Genomic DNA, 24,264 nt, shown 5'->3' on the forward strand with positions numbered 1-24,264 from the left:
GATATCATTTTACATATAATAGCCTACATGTTATCAAACTATGCATAACAACTTATATCTGTGAGATATTTAATCACAATATTTTATACACAGCATAAGAACATTAGTGCCCAAGTCTCGGAGAACTTGAGGCATCAACAGTGATTTCTAGCCTTTTTCCCTCACCAAACCAGGGGAATGGAAAACTAAAATTAAAGTAAAAAACTATGCTGTCAGACATTGGTCCTGCCCAAGGGTCCATCACCTGTGACTCTGTTCAGATGCACATGGAATTCAAAGGTGCCTTCTGTAAGAGCAAGACATAATATCATAAGATGAAGTAAAAAAGCTTCCAACAGGGATAAGGAAGACAGTAATATTCATTATTCAGTCATTGTCTCAGAAGGCCATAAACTCTTCGTGCTTAGTCCTTACTCCTTTCAGTGAAGACTCTCCTTGCCAGCTAAATGTAGGTGGGCTCAGTTCTTCAGTTTACTACTAAGGAGAGGCAGCCCTGAGGAGGGCCAGTCATATGTCTAGTGTTAAGAGCTCAATTTAAATAAACTATGGCCTGCCCCATGAGTGACTCTCTTTCGTGCAGGGGTGTCAATCTGCTAGAGGGTAGGAAGGCTCTGCACAGGGATCTGGACTGGCTGGAAGATTGGGCTAACTGTATGAGGTTATACAAGATGTATAAGGCAAAACATTGGCTCCTGCTCTTGAGTCAGAACCAACCTCTTGCAGTGCTCTAGATTTGGATCAGAGTGGCTGGAGAAAAGACCAGCAGAAGAGGACCCTGGTGGTGCTGATCAACAAGCAGGTGGAACATGACCCAGCAGTGTGTCCACGTGACCAAGAAGGCCAATGGCATCCTGGTTTGTATCAAAATTAGTGTGGCCAGCAGGACCCAGGGAAGTTATCGTCCCCCTGTACAAGGCACTGCTGAGGCTGCCCTTCAAGTCTCTTGTTTAGCTTTGGGCCCCTCACTACACGAAAAACATTGAGGTGCTGGAATGTGTCCAGAGAAGGGCAGTGAAGTTGGTGAAGAGCACAAGTCTCATGAGAAGTGGCTGAGGGAGATGGGATTGTTTAGGCTGGAGGAAAGGGAAACCTTATTGCTCTGACAGGAAGTTGTAGTGAGGTGGATTTCAGCCACTTTTCCCAGCTAATAAGTGATAGGTTAAGAGGAAGTGCCCTCAGTTTATGTCAGGGAAGGTTTAGTTAGGTGTTAGGAAAAATTTCTTCATGGAAACAGTGACCAAGCTTTAGAACAGGCTTCCCAGGGCAGTGGTGGCATCACCATCCTGAAAGTGTTCAGAAAATGTGTGGATATGACATTTGAAGACATGGTTTAGAGGTGAATGTGGTGGTGATACTAGCTGATGGTTGGTCTTCATCTTAGAGATATTTTCCAACCTTAATGACTTTGTGATTCTATTGAAATACAGATGAATGAAACTGCAAACTCTTTTTCTTCCCATGTGCATTGCCACTGGGCTTGTAGGCTGTTTCTTCAAACATCTAAATAAATCCATTTTCATTATTGAGATAGGCAGTCTGGGAATCAGTTCAAGCAACAGCTCTCAGACACGACTTACAGGGAGATGGTTTGTCTTTCTTGGGGAAAATGGCTATGTTGCTGTTTCTGTGTAATACATTCAGTAACTGCATGTGTAGAAGCAGAGTGATGAATAAAGCTCTGTTGGGATGAGTGATGTCTGAAATCATTGACAAGTCTGTGAACAAAGAGCCTGCCAAATGGCATTCTGGCATCAAGTCTGATACCCACTACTCTTTGTTGTTCCTTGTTTATGGTTCTTCTCTGTATGATGTGGTGACTTTGTGATTGCCAATTTGATGCATCTGGTGCTCACTCAGGATAAAATTGTTTTTCCAGACCTGTTAGTCTGGAGAACATTTTCCTTGTACAGAATATCTCCTCTGCGTGCCAGTGCCTCAGATGATTTCAGTATTTATGTCAGATATCAAGAAGCTTAAGATAAGAATGAGGCTTTGACCAGTGGAAGAACAATGGTACTGTTTCCAGTGAATCCAGCCGAGAGCATCTGGTGGACCCAGCTGGATTACTGTGTTGGGCTCAGATGGAGTAGCTTAAACTTTGGCAGAATGATCTGCAGTGTTTATTCAGTATGGTGTGTCATCACAAAACCATAGTTTTATAAAGCCAAAGGAAGGGGTCCTAAAGATCATCCAGTTCCAATCCCCATGCTGTGTACAAGGACACATTCCATTAGACTGTCTCACAGGAGTTGTCCACAACTTCTCTGGGCAGTCTACATCCTGCTGCTGACATTGGTAAGATGGAGAGTTTTCATACTGTACAGGCACGATACACACCTTTAGAGTCGCATCAGTCTTCAAGATAATTTTGTAAACTGAACAAAAGGGAAAAGGGAGAAAAGGGGAGTGAACCATATTCCTGAAAAGAAAGTGCAATTTTTGCTGAAAGCTTCTACACAGTTTCAAAGGCAACCAGGTTTTTGTTTATTTTCATGATGATTTTGTATTCTGTAATAAAGCACAGCAGGTAGGTTGGTTCTGCAGATTTCAAAAGAAAATATTCATCTGTACAATACAGCATATTTTTAGGAAATGGTGCTTTGTATAATGCGATTACTTTCATAAATAAAACATCTAAATGTCTATTTTGGAAGTCATTCAACTTTGAAAGAGGTTGAACAAGATATCAGTTAATAGTACTTTTGCAGAAGAGGACAGATAGCAAGAGGGCATATGTGTAAATTTCCACAAGGTCTAAATAATAATAATATTTAAAGAAGCTTGTAAGTTGAAATGAAGCACTAGAAAAATCTGTGCACCAGTATTTGCCTCTAGAATTATTATGGTCTATTTGTTGACTCTTCAGGATATTTGAATGATGTTTCATAATTGTAGTAGGCAACATGTTTGATTATGATTTCAGACATTTTCTGACATGGGAGCTGACTGTCATCTACAGTTCTAGTTCCTCTGGACCTTGTCCTGCATTTGTCTTCAGAACACCAAATCTTTTGCTGTACTAAATTGGAAAGAGTTTGTTTTTTAGCACAAGAGAAAGAATTGTTATTCCAGGATATGTAAGTTGTTGGATTTTTCCTGCATATCAGTTAAATATCTTAGTTACTTTACTGTTTTCTTCAGCAAAGTATGAATGCAATAATTTAAGAATTTAAGAAGCAGTTTTAAATTAATTTTAATTAGGAGGATCTCTGCTGTATACTAAATGTGAAAGAAAGGGAAAGACAGAAAAGGAGGAATCACCTCAGTGTGCAACATTCTGCTTCCAGTTCTACTTTTCATATCCCATCACTTAAAAAAATAAAGACCAGCTTCTGTACAGAAATTTTGTCTCACATTGTATATATGTAATAAAATTTTATAAAGTTTAATGTAATTAATCAACAATGTTGAAATTAAAGATAACTGCAGATCAAAGTCCTATGTAAGTATCTATTTCCACTGATGCCTTGTTCTGCTTTGCAGCTTGTCCACCCTATCCCAGTTGTCCACTTTTCCTGCTTCCATACTGAACACCTACTCTGCTGCCAGTGGACTCTTGATTGTCTTTTCTTCTATTTGTTTTATCCTCACTGTAATTTCATAACTGACTTTTTAATATTTGTGTGCAATTTTCTTCAACAGCCACTGAGTTGTGTCAGCATTAAATTTTCACTGATCTTCTTACCACTGTTTTTCTTTGCTAGTCCAAAGTGTTTTTGCCTTATCCCAAGTACTATGGTCTTTCTGTGATGGTTGCTATTCTGACTTGACATTTGGAATAGTCCTCTGACTCTAATCATACTTTTCCTGCACCAGCTTTCCCTCATCAGTTTTCATAGTTTCTTTTGGTTCTTGTCTTCCATCTCCATTCCTTTTGTGATATTTAGTAACAGTGCTCAAGTGTCAATGTTGTTTGACATTGAGGGTGCAGAGGTGCGTTCCTAGGATACTGCACCTCTGTGACATATCTTTGAATGCCTCATTAACTAATTGGCTTGAGTAAATTAAAGCAGCCCTGTAGAGGTGAGATGAATTGTCTGAGAAGTCACTCTCTATTTCCCATTTTTCATTCAAAAGTGTTTCCTTTGGGAAAGATGTGGTGTGTCTAACTTTTTCTTTTCCTTTGCCGGTTGAGCAGCAGTGTATAGAATTGAAAAAGTCAGTGTTGATTCTGGTGTCATTGTTTACAGCACAGTGAACAGAAGTCATTGCTCTCATCACCTGCCACTGCATTGTAAAATCATGCTTTTTAAAAATACATCTATCCAGCCACAGTAGCAAATCTGTGGTTACTTGAAACCTCTTTCCATTAGTTTGTGATTGTCATGGGTGTTTAACCACAGATTTTAGTGTTTGGCTAAAGATTTCTTTTTGTCTTCTCTCCACTTTTTCACTATTCTCTCCCTTTACAAGTCTGTAAATTTAGAAACTTCCTGCTGTAAAGCATAAAATGTTAACAGAAGAGTAAGCATAGCATTAAGAACTAGATGACCCCTTTTAATTTATCATCTCTGAATTGTACAATAAATGTGTTCAGTGAGAGACAAACTAGCAAGATGCTTTGCTTTTCATCTGGGTGTTTTTCATGTACATGTGAACTTGCTTTTTGAAAGAGTGCAGGAGAGTAGAGCAAACATTAGGAGGGTCAAGAGGTTCTGCATACAGATACTACCACCTTAGAAGTGGTGCTAGGACTTAGTCAGTCTTGGTCAAAGACCCAAATGTTTTTGGTAATATAATACGCGTATAAAGGTAAAAATGTCATGCCATTTTTTTAAAATACCATAAACCAAGGCAACATCTAGCTGCCATGTCCTTTCTCACTAACTGTGTTTCTTTAGCAAATGTGTGAGCAAAGTTAATACCTTTGCTAATAATGATGTCAGTCATGATGCATAGTGAGTTTCAGAACTCTGAAACTGTAATAACTGCTCAAGTCCATGCAGAGGGAACAGTGTCTTGCACCTGGAATATTACCCTGCCATGAGTACAACATCAGGTAGTTCAAAGAATGGATAACAGGAGATGTTAGATGTGCTCTTAGGCAGCGCAGCTGTGAAACATTCCACCATTTATGTCCAATAGTGTAAAAATGCATCTTAGTTTTATTGTTTCCTTTCAACAAGGCAAGTGCTATATATCTTATTATTTCTTACCTCTTTGTTTAATTGTCTCTATTGACAAAATGAGCAAGTTTTCTGCATAGATAATAAGAATGTAAATTAAACCAATACAAATAGATGTAATTTGTGGAATTACAAAGCCAGTATTTCATCAAATGAGAGAACTGTAATATTGAGGTTTGCAACATTGGAGCTGAGCACACAGATTAACATGTTCCACTCATGACTGAAAAGATGTAGGCTCAAAGTATGGATTAAATAGTGCCATTGAAATGTGACTCTTTGGGCTTTCTGGATTCTAGAAGCTCAAAAGACAGCTCAAGTGCAAAGCTGAAGATAAGTCTCATTTGTGCTCCTGCCTTTTGTAAACATCTGAGGCTGATGCTGGGCTGCAGTGGGATTTCACAGAGAGGTACCCAAGGAATTTTTACCCCATTAAGGGTTCTAGTGCACAAAGCCACGTTACCCGGATACAACTCTGCAGCCATGTTGATCTAGCACCAAAGCCAAGATAATCACTCTGAGGATATAATTAGATGAAGTGCAGTGTGGTAGAGGTAGAGCTATCCTGCTCCTGGCTCTGCAGGTACTGTGCTTTTCTCTGCCTTTGCTTTTGTCTTCATTGCGATCAATAAACTTCCTTTTTTTTTTTTTTTTCCTTTAAGTGAAACTTTGGTAAGTTGGCTGGTCACGTTTCTCAAGGAGAGCTTTATATTTGTGCCTTTAGGTGGAGCTCCATACTCATCTTCTGCTAAGGCAGACTCACTGTTGTGAAAGAGCAAGCAAACTAAAAAGGCAAACCTTAAAAGACCAGATATTAAGATACTGTATCCAATATATAAAAAAAGATATCTAAGTACTATATCCAATTTATAAAATTTTACAGAAGAACATGCTTAAAATTTTATAACAGAATGCTTCCAGTTTTCAAAATAATGAGAACTGATAGCACTTTTATGGTTAAAAAAATCCATGTTGTTTGTTTCCTTTACTTGCTTAATCATCTCAGTGGAAGCAATTTCTTCCAGTTTAGGCACCTTATTCGGCTTTATAAAATTTTTAAAAAATTAATTTAAAAGCCCCTTTATTTTTTCCTTCTTTTTAATAGCTTCTCTAATATGAATGTTTAAACACGAGAATATGCCATGCTTCTTGGTAAAAGGATGTGTAACCAGTCTGGTTTTGTCCATGGTTTTCTTCTGTGAAGCGCATAGAGGTAGCAGATATCGACCCCTGAACTGGTCCTTCGCATTATAATTCCCTACTTAGCAGAAAGTAATTTCAGAGTCACCTCTGTCCCAGCAAGCACTGTGTGTGAGCTCCCTCAGGTTTAATGGAGAGATTTGAATCCTTTCATGAGAGAAACCAGTGCAACTATGCTATAGAATGACTACTCTTAGTAATTCTTATAATTAGCTTGCTTCTTTCTGTGAGGACTGGGAGAGATAACTGAATTTGGGTCATGATGTGGGAGTTTTCAGATGATTTTTTTACCTATGTGAGTATCACATCTTCACTGAATGACCTTTACTGTTTGGTTTCTTTTTTACTCTTTAATCGGAGGAACCCAAAAAGCAATCTCTGTTCCTGATGGGTGTTATTGTAAGAACCGTGTTTTTGCCTTGTTGGGTCTTCAGTGACATAATTTTTTACATTCAAATATCAATGTACAAATGCTGCAGTTAAAAGAAATATCTTCTCCATACTGACTTTATCCATTCTTCTCCAGAAGAATAATGGTGATTAGTTTTTTATGTGCTTGGAAGAATGGATGTGAATAAATCATTGGTATTTGGAAGACAAACTAAAAGGACCCCCCAGGTATAGACTCAGCAGTGTATGCTGAGTGCTCCTACTGTGCAGGGAGATGTATGTTGGCTCCTTCAATGTACTGTTAGTCCACTTACAAGTTATACTATGAAACAAAACAATTTATTCTGGGGAAAATGATTTTTTAAGGAGAGGCAGCAGATGTATTTTAAAGTGCTAAGTTTTCATTTTGCAGTGTCTTTTATATAGTATGTTGATGTTGTCCATTGACTGTATTATGCTGACAAAAAAGTGTATTCTTCTCAGAATCCATTTTGTTTAATTCCTTAAAATACCCTTGTAGTATATGGGACTACATTTATGTGGGTTGAGGGATTACTTGTGTGCCTGTTATAAAGATTTGTTGGAAGAAAAGGAAAGACGGGTAAGATTTCAGATGATACACAAATATTCCCCTACTCTTTCTAGCATTACAATTTTACTGACAGTGGTTATTCCAGTTTCTGAACCCTGAAATAGAACCTATAACCTTGTTTACAAATAGCTCTTGTTGTTTAAGTATTTAAGAGCGCTAAGATTTCCTAAATTTCAATGACATGAATGGCAGTATAGTGAACAAACATTAGATGCAAGAATAAAAAAACCCACATTCTTATGAAAATAGTGGGTAGCCTAATTTTGAGAAAAAGGGAAAATATGAGATAGTAAAGGTAGGTGAGAACAACTTTTGCCTACTAAAACGTGACAGCTTGATAACATATCTGAAATGCAGTGTGATATTTATTTTCACAGGTAAGCAGACTTTTTACTGACATGGTTTTAACATGAAAGTTTTTTTTTTTGTTTTTGTTTTTTTAACTTGATATATTTATTAAATTAACAGAATATTTCATGTTGAACTGACAAGGCAAAATCTTTCTATGATGGTTCTCTGACCAGGGCTGTAATGTTAGGGAAGGTTTTGGTTGAAATAATTCTGATACTGGTTTATAGGCTAGGAGTAAGACTTGACATCTCAGCTCTATTTTTTTTTTCTTTACCCTTACTTTCTTACTTTTTTGTCTTTGCAGAGTTCTCTTTACCGAGCTTCACTTCAGAAGTAAATAAAAAAAAGTCTGCATGTATTTCTAGAAGGTACAATATATTCCTTTTTGCCATCGCTGGAACATGAGTTAGCTGATTCTACCTTCACTCTCCTGTAGTCTAAAGTTCAGGCTGCAAGGACTTGTGATTGATGTCATAAACATTCTGCCCTCTGGAAGATTCACCTGCTCTGTCTCCCCCATCAAATTCTTAATTATGGCCTGTATCTTACATTAAAGATATGGATATAAGGAATTTGTGACTTGTTTTAAAATCCTAGAGACTGATTAGGTCTGCTCATGTTCATTTGTAGCTTTTCAAAAGGGCTGGGACAGGCAAATAGATCATGCCAGTGTGTTTCATGCTGATAGTGCCTGGAAGCGATTGCTCTGGGTGCAAAGCTATGTCAAATCTGTCTTATGGGACTGATGCTTGACTATTAGAATTCCAATTTTACTCTTCCCTTGAAGAATGAATGTTTCTGAGGCAGCTTGGGGAATGGATGTATTGATATATGGATGACTTTTGGGAAAAGAACAGGAGCTGTAGAACTGACATAAAATAAAAAAAAAATAAAAAAATTATCAGTTGGGAGGTACTGGAAACTGAGTATACAAATCAGGGGAAAAAATGAATGGAGATGTATTAAGAGAAGATTGGACATTTTCTTACAAATAAATGTTCCTTTCATTTTTAGAGTATGTGCTGGATTAGTTAAAGGAATTTTCATTCTGAATGTTTGTCTCTAAAAATAGTTATATACCCCAAGGTTATACAGTATAGCAGTATTTTTTTTTCAATCACTTTTTTTGACCAAATTTAACTGCTGGCAGCAGTCTGCAGACTTACTGTAAGAGTAAGCCTAAAGTGTGTAATTTTGGTGAGACAGTATTGGTCATGTTGTAGAAACAGAAATTGAAGGGCTTTTCCATTTCTGTCTCTAAAAATTGAGTGTAGTATTTTGTCAGTACAGTTTTCTGAGAAGGTGGGATTCTGTTATTGACTTGACAAGCTTTGAACTAAATCCTTAATTGGGGTTATTGTTTGTGTCCATTTACATTGTGGTATAATTCCATTTATATATTCTTAATGTGTTTGGCCCATAGCAGTGTTATATGGAATAAAAATCAAAGTGATAACAGCAAAACAGTTAAGGATTGATTCCAAAATCCATAGAAGTCACCCAAAAGAGTCCCATTCAGCACAGCTGCCCCACTGCATTATGCACTACCAAAGAAAAAAAAAAACAAAACAAACTAAAATAATTTCACTTCAGAAGTCCTTATTTTACAATACAATGTTTTGATTATGACAATGGCATTTCCTTTTAGAAATTTTATTAACTAGTCTTTAAGATTCTATAGGTTATTTGCTCTGCATCTCTAAAGTTTATAAAATCCTTCCTATTATTCTGTTGTGGGGTCTAAACTCTGTGAAATGCTTCAGGTTTTTGTGTGCTTAATACAAAATCAGAGTATTTTTTGCTGATATCTTTCTTTTAAAATTTGTAGCCATAGATCATTGTTTTCTAATGACAAAAATAATTAGCAGTAAGACATATTAATGACTGTGTTATCAGGTAATGATGTCTTCATTAATGCATGGCTCTAATCTCTGAAATAACTGTCAGTAGCTGCCTGTGAAAGGAATGCTTAGAGAAGAGGGAATGCTTTGATGTACCCACTGTCCAAATTCATTAACTGCATAAAACTCAATCCTGTCTACTGGATGGTGAGGCTATACCTCAGGTCTTTAAAGGCCAGACTTGAATTCCCTTTAATTTAACTGGAAACTCTCAGTGATACCTGTTTTGGTTTTGTATGTGCATCTATTTGTTGAATTCAAATACCACATAGCTGATTGATGAGAGCTCATTCTAGTATCTAAGGATTATGAAGACTAATGTGCTAAAATAAATCTTTGGATTTTGAGCCAAGTTTTGTATCACTGCCTTTTTTCTACTGTGGACTGAATCAATCTGTTATATACCAGACCCTAGAGACGAGGAGAAAGAATGAAATTTGTTTATGGATTCCAATCAGTTTGGAAGAGTTTCTGTTTTTCTTTTAAAAATATACTTTTCCAGGATTATCATGGAGGCTGGTATGAGAACTTGGAGGGATTCAATGAAATGACTAATGCTGTCAATATAGCAGTAGCTTTCAGGAAGTTGATATTGTTTACAACTTTTGTAAATAAATTACATGTTAATTTTGTAGTTGATAGAGGGAAGAAAAACAGGGAAATCCTTATGTAATTGATTTTTCTGTTCTTTATTTAATAATTTTTATTTAGGAGACTTATATGCTTATGTTCCTTTTCATATTTAACTTCCAGCTCTTGGACATTCTCCTGCAAACCCTAATTGTGTTTGAATTAGTAAAATAAGATTGAGTTTTTGTTTGCAGTTGCAAACAAACTATATGACAAACTATAAAGTTGTCATGGAGTTACATGACAGAATTTCTATAACTTCTCTCTAGCTGTGAGTTCATAAACTGAATAGGTTTCCATTCTAAATACCTTTTTGATTGCAACGTGCAAAACATATATTTGTTCCTAATAAATTTATACTTTTTCAGAACTTCACTGGAGGTGAAATTATTTGATGTAAAAACAACATTTTTTCTTTTACGTTCATGATTTTTTTTTTTTTTTTTGTTAACCTACAATCTACCTGTTTTATGTAAGAAAATGGTTGGGTATTGAACTGTTCTCTCCTTTCACCCTCTGTGCCTAAATGCTTTTGCTTCAATCTCTGAAGAAAACCCAATCTGAAAGCCTAGCATCCAAGGCCAAAAAGTAGAAGCAGCATGGCAGGTAACAGATGTAGGTGTGAAGATTTGTTGTGTATTTTTTCTTAGTAGTAACATCTGTCTTGGCTAGCTTCCCCATAGTTATGTGGAAGACCAGTGATCTGTCATTCTTTTTGTTCATGGAAGTGAATACTACCACTTCTGTGAATTCTAGACTGTTGTTTTTCTTTTATATTGTCAAGTGGAGCGTAACTCACTTTAAAAACTACTCTGTTACATGTGATGTGAGTCTGTTGTTGCTATTACAAGATTGGAGTGTTCTAAGATTATTCACCTGTGGATACCTATAAAAATATTTATGGGTTTGCAAAACATTATCACTTACCCTTGAAAATGTACTAGTCTCCTGTTCAGTAATGCTGATTTATGGGTGTTTCTGAAAATGTAAAACAGTGTTTTAGTAGAGATGATTATTGATTTTGCCCTCTGACTGTAATAGAACACTCAGTTTTTTGAAAAGTGGGGCAGGAGTCCATTGTTTCTCTTTTGCAGCAATATCATCATTTCAGTACATCTCTGAAGACAAAGAAAAAAGAGGATTCTTATATCTCAGCAATCTTGTGTCCAATAATGAAAAAGAAGTGGCATCCTATGTTTTCTTTCCTGTACCTTGTATAGGCGATATTTCCAGAGGAAGTCTTGGGGCCGTTTCTGTTCTTTGTATTTTGGAGTTTCACTTGCAGTTGACCAAGCAAACACAGGAAATAGATATTTTTTGATAGCTGAAATAATTCCCTGGGAACCTAATGGAGGCTGACAGCTACACCAATGTTATACTGGATTAGGAGATTTTTTTCCCCAGATTTGTTAACTTCTTTTCATCTAAAAATGATATGAATGATACCTAAGCCACTGTGGAGGTAGTGTGACACACTGAGACATTCCATTTTATGACAAATATTGAGTCACACTGGTGTGAGAGAGTGGAAAGACTGATGTCTCAAGACATTTTGGGGTACATGTGTGTGGGGCCAGGGGCAGGTCCTATGGTGAGGTGGTGCACTGCCCTGTACACCACACCCCCCCTAAAGCTTAAATCCATGCCAATCCCTGGCACACCAAGGCAATACTCCCCACTCACCTCTGGAGCCCCTAAACCAGCTCTGGAGTCCCCAAATGACCAGGATTCCCAACTGTGGGAAGGGCCCAGGAAGGCCAAGGGGGTATTTAAGATCAAACATGTAGCAAGCACATCTTGACTTTACCTCCTCTTGGAGTTTCTGTCTGAACACTGCTGGTGTCCAGGAGTTGGTAACTGTAAGTGTGTGTTTCTAACTATTTTCTGCCTCCCTCTTTCTTCTTTTTCTACTTCCCACCTCTAGGAGTTTTTTAGTAACTTAAAATCAAATGGGCTTAGAGTTCCCTGAGCTGGATGGGCCAAGTTAATTCTTTGAGAAGTGTTTTATGTTGATTGAATGTTGCACTAAACCTTTTGTCAAAATTCTTTGGTTTTCCAAAGTTGCCAGTAAAATGTTTTTTTGTTGTTTTGACCTCTGCAGAATACCTTGTCAGCATTTCTGCTGTGTGTCTAACTCAGAGTAAATGAGCAACAGTAAGGCCTTTTAAAAATCATATTAACTGGTGGTTTTTTTTGGGGAGTCCTGAACAACTAGAATTTAGAGAGTCCAGTTTTACAATTATTTTCATGGCTGGAAAATAGTGTGAGAACTAGACTAATTAAATACATTGTAGTAAAAGTGATTAAGCTGGGTTAAAAGTCAGGTCTGTTCCTGTGCTGTGGAGGGGTTGAGAATAGGCATGAAGATGAGAGAGGGTAGAGAATACACCCTGTCTAAAAGAATAATTTTACCGAGTCTGTCTTTCAGTGAAGCACCTCTTGCGCTTTCTGAGTTTCCTTAAAAAATATGATTTAAGGGGTGAAAGTGGCTTGTTTCTGGTTTGTTCACTCTCATGAAGTTTAAATTGTGTAGTCCCTTGAAACAACTGAAGCTGGAGGTTGGAGTTTAATATCATGCAAAAATCACTAAAGAGGATGTTTATTTGCATGTAGCCTTCTGAGAATCCTTTCATCAGTTTCATTATGTTCTAACTTATAAAAGAGATTTCTTTATGGTGTGTTGACTAATTCACAGTTGAGAGAGACTCTTTAAAATACAGTTTCCAGGATCATTAGATCATTTATGGACTGTAATTTCCTTCACTGGAATCAGTGGGAAAAATCATGCTGTTCTACACAACACTATTTATCCATTGGAACAGGCTTTTGTAGCATAAAATAACTATGGTGTAAAACAACAGAGAAAATCTGCATTACATATTCAGCACATAAATTGTGTTTCTTTTCCTGAAAACTGATAATTATTAATAAAAAGAATGAATGAGGAAAAATATTTTTTTAAAAAATGAGGAAAATAACTCGGTGACTTAATAGTGTAATGACATTTAATGCTCTGCCATCAGTTCTTGATCTAAATGTAGATTGTTTCCTGTGCCTTTGTTTTGCATGTATTGTGCTGGATGGCAAACAAAGAACATGTTATTTTAAAAGAAATGTTATATTTGTCCCTTGAAAGCTTTTTACCTTTATAGAGAAGTACAACTCTCCATAAAACTCTGCTTGTTTTGTGTTGTGCTATATTTTTTTAAAAAAAGTTCTTCCATATGATAAAGATTAACCAAATGTTCCATGAAAAGATGTTTTTCTTTTAAAAAGCTTGTCACATTATTTTATTAATAATTTGCAGGATCTTGGGCAACACCTTGTTGTACTGTTGCACATGAACTTTGCAGTTCTCTGAAGACAACCAAATTTATTTTGACAAGGTGTTATTCTCTAAAAGTAGGCAAATGCTTAGTGATATGTAATCTTTCTCATGCTTTGTCATCTTACGTTTATTTTGTTTTAGGGCCTAGGAGTAGCCTCTTGTATAATTATCCTCATAAGCATCTTGCTGAATAATGCTGACTTTTGTAAGAGCTAAATCTGAAGGTTTTCAGTGAGTTACTCTTGCTTCTTTCTAAAACTATAAATCCTGCAGAGTAACAACTGAATGCTACATGTTTTGTGTATACAGTGTATTGGGGAAGTATTATTCCTCATGAAAGCCTGTCAACAAACTTTGTAGAAATAAAAATGTTTGTACAGATGTATTTGGACAAGGAAGCAGAAAGGGATAGGAGTGTACAGAGCCTAAATTGCTACATGAAAAATGCTAAATTTTTGTGGGAGACTAATCTATCACCCTGATAGAGATGAGGCAGCTCTGTATCCTCAGGTGCGAGCAAAAGCAAGGCTGAGAAAGTGTTGCAGACACACAAACATAAGTAGACACCATGTACATGCATGTAATGCTCTTCACCTATATTTTATAATGTATTCTCTGCCATTAGACAGTGGTCCTCTCAGACCAAAAGATGCTCCAGAGACCTATCTCCTGTTAGTTCATCTTGGGTTTCACACCTGGATTATGGGGCTGATGTCTCTACTGAGACAGCCCTGGGGCAGGCTGGATACCCTGGAGAGTCTATCCATTGGGTTCCTGACTGTGTTTGTTCTTTTCTGCATATATGGACTTGTGGAGATGGGCCACTGGTGGTCCTGGGAGGAGCTCGGACAGGCTATTTATTGTTCAGGTTGCTGCATCTGCTGCTGTTTCTCTGTGCTTCTCTTTCTGTGTACAGATGAGCTTTATAATCACATGACATAGCACTAAGAGGCTCAGGATATTTATAATATTCAATGTAATATTTCATATAATATTCAATATAAATATAATTTTGTTATTTAATATAATATTTTATCTTTTTGCCACGGATCACCAATACTTGTCTAGAACATATTTGACATAAGACTATTGATGACAATTAAGCTATGCAGTCCACTGCCTAATTATTTTCTGCTGTTACTATTGTGCTGATAGGAGCCTGTCTATTGTTAAGATAAAAGTTGGACATTGGTGTTGGCAGTTTTTTAACTAACAGAACAAAGAAATCTGGCCTGCAGCTCATCTATTGGAAAGGCTACTTTCCAGAAGGGATATAATCCAGAGGCTTTTGACATCAGTGGAAATAACAATATTGACCTATTGCATAATTATGATGTGTATTAGCACCCTTGAAACTTGATTTTTCAAATTGCCCCCTTGACTGTTTAAATATGTGTTACCAACTTCTGTGGGTTTTTTGGGGGTTTTTTTGGGGTTTTTGGTTGGTTGGTAGGTTGGTTTTTTACTTGTGATAGGTTAGAGTGTGTGAACTTTCAGGTCTCAATTCTATAGAGAATCTGGTGGCATTCTCAATTAAGGTTGTGTAGTTGATGGACCTGTGGGTGAGAGTTACTTAGTTTCTTTGGTCAGCTTGCACTTATATTCTCAAGTCAAACTACTCAATTCACCCTAGGATGCTCATGTTTCTTTTATTTTTATTGGCCTACTTGCTTTCTTTAGTTTGAAAGGTTCTTGGAAATTTAGGCTGTTATGAATTTGTGTAGCAAGACAAAAAAGTTGCTGGTATCAACTGTGAAGGACTAGTTTAATATAAAAAATAATAACTAGATAATTACCTTGCTACAAATGCCTTTATCTCTGAATATTTATGTGCACTATTAGTGCATTTTTGTAGTCTTAGCATGTTTGTTGCCTGTATTTTTATAAGTGCCTTTTTAAAATTATTTTTTAATGCCAGGAAAGTGAGACAGAAAAGAGAGGTTCTGTAAATGCATCATCTCCCTGTAATTTGATCAACAGGCTGTATCTTTTAAACAAGCTTACATTAGTAGTATAATTTCAGTTTTCCTCCCCTTTAAGCCAGAAAGTTCTAATAACAATTGTCCTGCTGTAAATGGTAGGTGTGCTTAATATTTTAAACATGAGCCAAAACTCTGTATATAAACATTTCTGGTTGATATAAAAAACAAGAGAGGTGATAATATAAGTGGTTGTGTATTTTCTATACATGCATAGCACATACTTTTTCCATTGGTCAGGTGAGTGCAGGCTCCTCTACTTCTAATTTAATGCTATTGACCTATTAATGAAAAGAAAGTGACAAAAATTTTCCTTAAAAAGTTGTTAGTAGGCACCATGATACTACATAGATGATATGCTTCTCCCTGAGTGCCCAACATAATTGCCACTCTGCTGCTAAAGTGGCCATAGGTATCCCTGGACCAGGCTAAATACTATTGTTTAGTTCCTATGGCTGAGTCAGTGTCTCTGACAGGTTCATCCATTCCTGTGAATAAGATGGACAAATGTCTGAGTGAACTTCTAGGATAAGCTGATAATGTACAGAAAAAAGAAGTTTGTACTATTAATCTGACTTAACTGTCATAAAATCAGCAGTAGAAACATGACAATTTTAAGATGAGAAACTTGTAGCAGCAGATAAATACTTGCAGTTAATTCTTTAATGGACAACATGACAAGAAAAATATATAAAGGCTTTGTCTGTTTACAGTCTCTGTGCTAACCAAATTCCACATCTTATGCTTTATGGCTATACCAAGCGTAGCACTCCAGTGCTGTTTTTAATCTAAAGTGTAGGGAGTCACTGGAAATTTATTTCCAGCCTGATGTTTAAATGTTGTTAGGTATCTTTTCAAGCATTTTCTGGTTTCCAAGTGCTCAAAACTGTTTATCTCAGTATGTATGTGCAACTATATAGTTGTATTTGTTGGTTCTGCTGACGTTTTAGAAAATAGCATCTACTTTTCTTGGGGATATTTTTTTATTGTGTTTTTTTCCTTACTGCTTTATACTAAAAGAGATTTTTAATGCTTCATTAATCAACTGTTCAAAGTGTGATTGCTCCTGAGTAGCTCTCAAAAGCTGGCTTTTTACCACTTACTTTCATTAGTGCTTAATTAACAGAGGAGATTAAAACTAAAATCTTCAGCCCACTCAAGAATGAGATATTGCTTTTCAGAAGAGTGATTTAGAAAAGGTCTGTGTTTTGCAAATGTGTTGCAAAAAATGCTGTAAATTTAGACCAATATTTTTGTACAGACTAGAAAATATTCCTGCTTTGTGCCAAGGGGAACAGTGATAATATTGGGCCATCGCCTTAAACTGTAAATGTGTAAATTTGCTGGATGCATAAGCAACAGTAAATTCCTGAGGAAACATTACTAGATTTAGAAGCAAGAATTACCCCATTAAAAAAATTCCCTCTGTGCCCAGTCTTCTCAGCTAATAGAGTACTGATCTATTTGGTGTAGCATGATTTGCCTAATACAATGACAGAAAAGGATGAAAATACTTGTGCAAAAGAAGCTTGGGAGTTAAACAGTTTACTGAGCATCTTGCTTTGTTGGTGCTGTTTGTTGGCAAGTGGCTTAAGAGAGCCAGGTTAGCATGACAAGTGTAGTAGCCTCAAATAACAAAAATCATACTTATGATTCCCCTTATTCATCTTCTCTTTCATTACAACTCAGTGTCTGACACCTCACCTGATTTCCTATAATAAAATTAAAGGAATTTAAGTCAAAAATAAGTACATAAGATGCATGTCCTATGAAGGAATTTGCTATCATACTCTTAATGGTTTAAAAGGATTAGGATTTGATTTTCTGTGTCAGGATTATTGATTATTTTAGAGCCTGATCCAAATCTGGTCAGTGCAACTGACAAGTGCTTATCCCACTAAGTGACTGGACATCTTGTCCTTACTCAAGTATAAAAGACTAGATGGTTTCAATATTTCATGGAAACAAAAAGTGTTATGGATTGACGTGACGTTATGTAACAACCTAATGTAATAAAGAAAATTATAAGTGCTATATTTTAAAATATTACCAGACATTAGAATATGCATGTGTATTTAGGACTGACTTTTATGTTCTTGTTTCAGACATTCAGGTTAAAATATTCACTCAAGTTTCAAATAATTGAACCTTTTCTTGTGGGTGCAAATTAAGGAGCATTCTTAAATGTGCCTCTACCATATTGTATGAGAACGTGTTTTGAATTTTTCTACTCCTCTGTAGGTGCATATACAGATATGTTACTTTCCCCTTCCTATAATGCTCTAAATTTTACTGTAGCACGATCTATAACAGTATGTTGGTAGTCAAAGATTTCTTTTCTCTTGTTCTAATTGCTATTATTTGATATATTCTTGCTTTAGATATGCATTTACAAGAGAATGTATGTGAGAACCTCTAAGGTATCAGATTATAATAAAATTTATAATAAACATACAATAACCTGACTACAAACAACTCCATCACCTTTTAGAAGGAAGTTGAATATAATGCTTTAGCTTATCTAAAGACATCAGAACTGGTTAGGGCCTCAGATCACTGAATGTGCACGGTTATCTTCCTTGAAACCTGTGATGATTAGTTGTGGAAACACATTTAAAGATTTAGACTGAAATTTGGAAGAAGTGATTCTTCAAAGGTAGCCTGGCACATGCATTAGTGGAATTCATGGGTATGCATGGCCTGCCCTGGTGTTCTGTTCCATGGGCATTTTTGATCAAAGAACAAGAAATCCCCAGGCCAGGGTAATAATTGAGAGGTGATGACAGATTAAGGAAATGGGCTGACAGGAATTCCATGAGGTTCATCAAGAAGTGTCCAGTCCCACACTTGTGAAGGAGCAACCCTGGGCACCCAGTTTTGCAGATAAGGCCCTGGGGTCCTTAGTGGACACTGAGTGGACATGAGCCAGCAACGTGTCCTTGGCTGCAAAGGTGGATGATGATATTCTGGGCTGCCACTGGCAAAGCACTGGAAGTAGGTCAAGGAAGCTGATCCCTCCACTTTGCTCAGCACTGGTGAGTCCACTCCTGGAGTACTCAATTCAGTTTTGGATGCTTCAGTGCAAGAGAGACATGGACATATTAGAGGTACAAAAAAGGTCCACAAAGATGCTTGAGGAGATAGAGGATCTCACATATGAGAAAAGGTTGAGAGAGTTCAGGCTGTTCAGCTTGGAGAAGAGAAGGCTCAGGGGAATCTTGTCAGTAGATATAAATACCTGAAAGGAGGATGAAAGGAAGGTTCTTTTCAGTAGTACTCAGTGACAGGACCAGAGGCAATGAACACAAACTGAACCATGGAATACTCCATCCAAACCACAGAAAATACTTTTTCACTGCAAGAATTATTGAGCACTACCACAGCTTGCCTGGGGCTGTTATAAAGTCTGTCCTTGGAGATACATTCCAAAGCCATTTGGATGTGGTCTTGAGAAATTGGCTCTAGGTGGCTGCGCTTGAGCAGGAGTATGGAGCACATGACCCAGCTTCAACCCATCTGTGATTTCATAAAAATTCTTGTAGAAGCTATTCACTGTTTCTTCTTGAGAGACTAGGTGCCTCTTTATAAATTCTTCAATTTGACTTATGGTGCTGTGGGTCAGATGCTCTTTGTGACCTTCTGGTATGATTTTTCTGTCCTGGAATTTTTATGATTTAAAGCTGCATAGCTGTTGGAAATGATTGGCATGCATAAGGCAACCATATGTCATGGCTGTGAAAGAAGCAAATGTTTTTAAAGTCACTGGAGGTCAGGTGATACAACACTCTTAGACTAGTCCTTCCTCATTTGAAATTACTTGAGCATATTTTTCTTTACTTAATTGATACTGGGAGGTTTTATGGGAAATTTAATCAGTCAGGCTTTGCCAGTTCTCAAAAACAACCCTATGGAACAATATTTATGTGATATTAAACCACTAGGAGTTACTGGAAAGGCTAATTAAAGCAGAGTTAGTTGCTAGTTTAAAGCTATATTGCATTTTCATATTTCATCCATGTCTGAGTGTTTAAATATATATATGGAGGAACATCAAAACAACAACTTATGTGTGTGTGCATATATTCTGTATTTAACTTGTATCATGACAGTGTATCATGAACCAGAATTAATTTGATCTGTGGATTTTTGTTTTTGCTGGTTTTTTACATAAAAGATGAAATATGTGCACCCTAGACGATCACAGGTAATTATGCAGGTACTGTTCGGCTTCTTTATTCTCAGTGCCAGAAATTGTTCCATACCAGCTAATCAAGGTTGGAGTATGGTTCATTATGTATTTCCATTTCAAACCAACACTTTAAAATGCAAAATAATTTTTGCATCGTTCAGCAGTATTAATACACTTATTACAGAATGGGAGTATTTACTTTGCAAAAGATGACAATGAGCTAATATAATTTACTGCTTTAAAGTATGGCTTCAATCCTCATGATTATTTTTGTTATTTTACAGGAAGGGAAGTTTTTAGTGACCTAGAGAAGGAGCAATAGGAAGGCCAATATCTACACTATGAACAGAAGTAGAAATGGTGATGGATTGTCTGGCAAGATGCATTTGGCTTTTCAGGGTAAATATGCCTATAACTGCCAAATAATTCCTTTTTTCATGCTATTGATATATCATTCAGTAAACCATATACTTCCATCAAACATTCTCATTTTGCCACAGACTAAAAGCTTAGTGTTTGATAAAGAAAAGTGAACTTAAATATCTTTCTCATAATCAATGACAGAATTGTAAACATAATTTAAATAAAAAAGATGTCTGTAATACATTTTTATTTATGAGTATCTTTTTAAAAGATAAAAACCAAAAAACTGTATAGCTACTAGGGATTGCTCAGGTGAGTACTTCTGTATGTATATGCCTATAAATCTGAAAAGCTGGTGAATTCTTTACTGACCAGAAGAATTAAGTTTCTGATAGAAAATCTTGTATGTTTTTGTATTAAGAATACAAAGATGAAGAAAAAAGAGGTCACAATTCACCTGGTAATTATGGGATTTGTGTCTTTTTCTATCAAAATACATGCTGATATCATGTTTTCTTGAAGTCATCATAAGTAAGGCAAGCACTGCATGTAGTAGTCATCCTTTTATTAAAATAAAGCCCATATGACTAATGTAGCCTCACTTGAAAATGGAATTGTTATTAATATAATCATCCTATTGTTTTTGACATTTTAAAAATGGTACAGCAAGTGTTTCTCAAATATTCACATTTGAAGTGAAGACATATACTGCAGAAAGTACAGAAAATTACCCCAGACTTTATTAATAACAAAGCTTCAGGTAGTATTCTTGAACTGGTTTCTTTATCTAGCTTGAGTCTTTTCAGTGTCAGTGTTACATGTCATGACTTTAGGTGAGAATTCATGAAATTTTTTTACTTAATGGAGATGAAACATCAAAGATTATAGGTGATGTTATGCCCCACTTATTCCAAAGCTTGATGTCTTTCTGCTGACTTTGTCACAGCAGTAGTTTGTGACATTTACAGTAGACAGCTGTGCAGATCAGGTGCCTGCTAAAAGAAACACTTGCATTTTTATTCCAAATCTGTGCCAGAGTGTTAAAGGAAAATGCACACCAGAAAACACTGATGTCTGATATTTTAGTGTTTTTTAGACTGGTATTTACATTAAGTCCTACAACTTTTATCTCTGGAAAAGCTCCCACATTCTCTCTGTTTGAAAATGTGGACTGAACATGGCCTGTAGCTCCTATCCAGTAATCTGCTCATTCCCCCACAGCAGGATGGGCAAGCAGAAAAACTTGTGGTTTGAGATAAAGGCAGTTTAATCAAAGAAAGGGAAAACCAAAAAAAACCAAATTATGTGAAGTCTGTCACTCATCACCTCCCAGCCTGTCTCTGAACAATGGCTACATTGGGAAAACTGCCATCTGACAGCTTTGTAGCATGATGTTATGTGGTAAGGAATGTGTCTTTGGTGAATTTGAGTCAGGTCTCCTGGATGTGTCCCCTCACAACCTCTTGACAATGTTATTCCTCCCATATCACTTCAGCTGTGGTTTTGGAAACTATCACTCTGGTGTGCCACACAAAGGTGGGCAATCCCTCTGCTCCACGTCTTCTCTTCAATGACAGTTGCCATCAGAGGGCCTCAAAGCTCAGCAAATTGCAAGCAAATACTGGGACCCTTGTATTTATAAGATGTGGAACAGAAAGCAGTGAGGTGGCTTTTATGGCATCAGGAGGCCACTGTGATGACACCTTCCAGATATTGGAAGGACTTATTGTTGCTCTATTAGGAACAGTGAGAATGAACGACACAGACTCTCTAGGAGTCAATTAGGAGAATTTCTCTAGTTTATTACTTCAGGTCTCTTTATAGACCGATACGTGGAAAGTACAGAAAGGAAACTCTTATTGGTTAGCAAACTGCTACATCACCATCATTGGTCAGTGGGGCACACTACCCCCTGACTTTCTCCTGCAAAGGAAACAAGAGACAGAGAAACAGCACCTGCAAGGCTGTTTTCTGTCTTTGAGGATTGTTTTGAATCCTCCTTATGAATTCCCAGGCTACTTTCTCAAGCTGGACTGAGAAAGCTATGTGGCCTGTAATTTCCACAACTGATTCCCTTGATTTTTGTGCAGCACTGTGACAGTGTGTACAGCTTGCATGCCACAAAGCCTGTGCAGGGACTCTGCATGGACATCAGGGACTGCAGCACCATCAGATTGCTGCAGGTGTCAGGGGGAGATGGTTACCTAAAAGGACTCTAGTCTCCCTTGGATGAAACAATTCTGTGGTGACAGGCCTTTATGCATTAGGAGAGAGCCATCCATAACCATCCTGGCTGCCAGGTCACTTGAAGTCGGATTTCCCTAGGCCTGTGCAATTACGTGGATTTCCTTCCCATCTTCCACGCCCCCCCTTGCCTCTATTCTCTCCTGCCATCTGTTTCTGCAGCCCTTGATTTGCTCTTGTTCCACTCTAGTTTTAAGGAGAAACCTCACCACTCTTTCATGTTTCTTGCCTAACCAGTTCAGAGAACAAACTTTCTCTGTGTGTTTGAAGAACTGGAAACAGCTTCCGAATTGGAACCTGCCAGTAGGTTTCCAGGGTGAAGGTCCTGCTCTTCCATGACTTTGATTATACAGAAGTTGGGGAAAGATGAGAGAAACAGCATTATTTTTCTGTCAGTAGCTTCATAAGGGAGAGTAAGAACAAGGAATTAGAAAAGTGGGTAATGAGATCAGTTGAGAAATGTGCAGAGACTCTAATTATTAAGGGTTTTCTTTGCTTAATTAGGAGGGCTTTTAAGGATCAGGTTCAGTTCTTGATGTAGTCAAGACTTTACTCCTTGTTTGACACTGGGTGTTTGGCAGCACTCTTTCTCAGGATTGTAGTAGTGTTTTTTTTCTAGTTTAGTAGATACCCTGTACCATTTCCCTTCCTTTCTTCATTCCTTGATGTTAAACTGGTGATACATATATATAATATATTTAATTATATATATTATAATTAATATATATATTACATATATAAAAATATATATAAAAAAATCATTGCAATAAAGCAAAAAGAGAAACTAACCCTTAAAACTTAATGGTGTTTGATACATATCCTGAGAGATTTGGGAGACTTAGTCAACAAAAGGAGGTTGAATATAATGCCATAATGAATACTAAGGAAAACAAAAAGAAATAGATACTACCTCAAATTATTTTTAAATGTATAGTATACTTTATGCATATGCACATATAATTAATGTTCTTGGTTTGCCTTTACTATTCATGTACTAATTTTAAATTTTAAGCAGCTGAAACAAGTTTTCAGTGGTTTAGTTTTACAATATTCTGTGCTGACAAGAAATATTTTCCAGTTTTTGTTTTCTTACTTATCTAAAAAAGTACGTATATCCTGAAAGCTTTTGTTGGAACTTGTGATGCTGTGAATTTGGCCTCAGAAGGCAAATACTCAAGTCTTTTCATCAAATGATCTCTGTCAGTTCTTACTTCCTGTTTCTGGTTAGTGCTTCCATGTTTAAGGAAAACAAAAACTCTCACATGAAAACAAGCCCCTTTAATTTAAAAATATTCAAAAAACAGGAAAGAGGCATAGTTTTGCAAAAATGTAAATATCAATATTACTAAACTGCTTTAACTTTTTCAGATGAAACTTCAACATGAAGTTACAAATATGCACTAACACAGACTTCTGAAGAATGCTTTATGTTAACCTTGATCTTCCTGTGGCCTTTGAAAGTCATAGCCTTGTTCCAGATTTGTTGAATGATGTTCAAATAGTCTGTCACAAAATAAAGTACAGAACAGATGGAACGGTAAACCCATTTCATCCTGATTTATAGTAGTGGTCTTCTTATATTGCAAATTCATGAAGAAGTTGAAGGAAAATTTTTACTTCTCCTGTGTATCTTTTCTAACATGAAAAGGCAAAATCTGTGTATTTTCATATAAGCTTGTCTCTTTTTGTCCAGTGAATTTAAGGAGGTTTGCACAATTTAGAGATTCCTCATGCTTTCCAGTATCTTCAGTTTGCTGTGATGCTTCTTCTACTAGATCCTTTAAAGCCTCCTATCTAGGAGTTATAAAACTATATTAAAACCCCCAAATATATAAAATATTTAATCAATGTAGTCATATCCATTTTTCTAAAGTTCTTCTATGATTATTTTTCCTTCCTCTTTTCTCAAGAGTAATTACTGAAATGCCTGTCCTCTTCCTTGAAGAACCATATTTTTAGGTATATTGTAGT

At 36.6% G+C, this 24,264-nt stretch overlaps 1 long non-coding RNA gene across 2 annotated transcripts in view; it reads left to right on the forward strand.

Moving 5' to 3' along the window:
* Positions 1–24,264, forward strand: part of LOC111925364 (uncharacterized) — a 33,248-nt gene that overhangs the window by 2,652 nt on the left and 6,332 nt on the right. The window contains exons 3-4 of one of the 2 annotated variants that reach the window (XR_015289074.1): positions 7,964–8,027; positions 19,971–20,085. This is a non-coding gene — a long non-coding RNA (uncharacterized LOC111925364). Of the gene's footprint in view, positions 1–5,660; positions 8,028–19,970; positions 20,086–24,264 lie in introns of those variants that run through there. The other variant, XR_015289063.1, reaches the window with a different exon arrangement.

This window comes from Cyanistes caeruleus, chromosome 1, assembly GCF_971803275.1.
Source record: "Cyanistes caeruleus chromosome 1, bCyaCae1.hap1.1, whole genome shotgun sequence".
Taxonomy (NCBI): Eukaryota; Metazoa; Chordata; class Aves; order Passeriformes; family Paridae; genus Cyanistes; species Cyanistes caeruleus.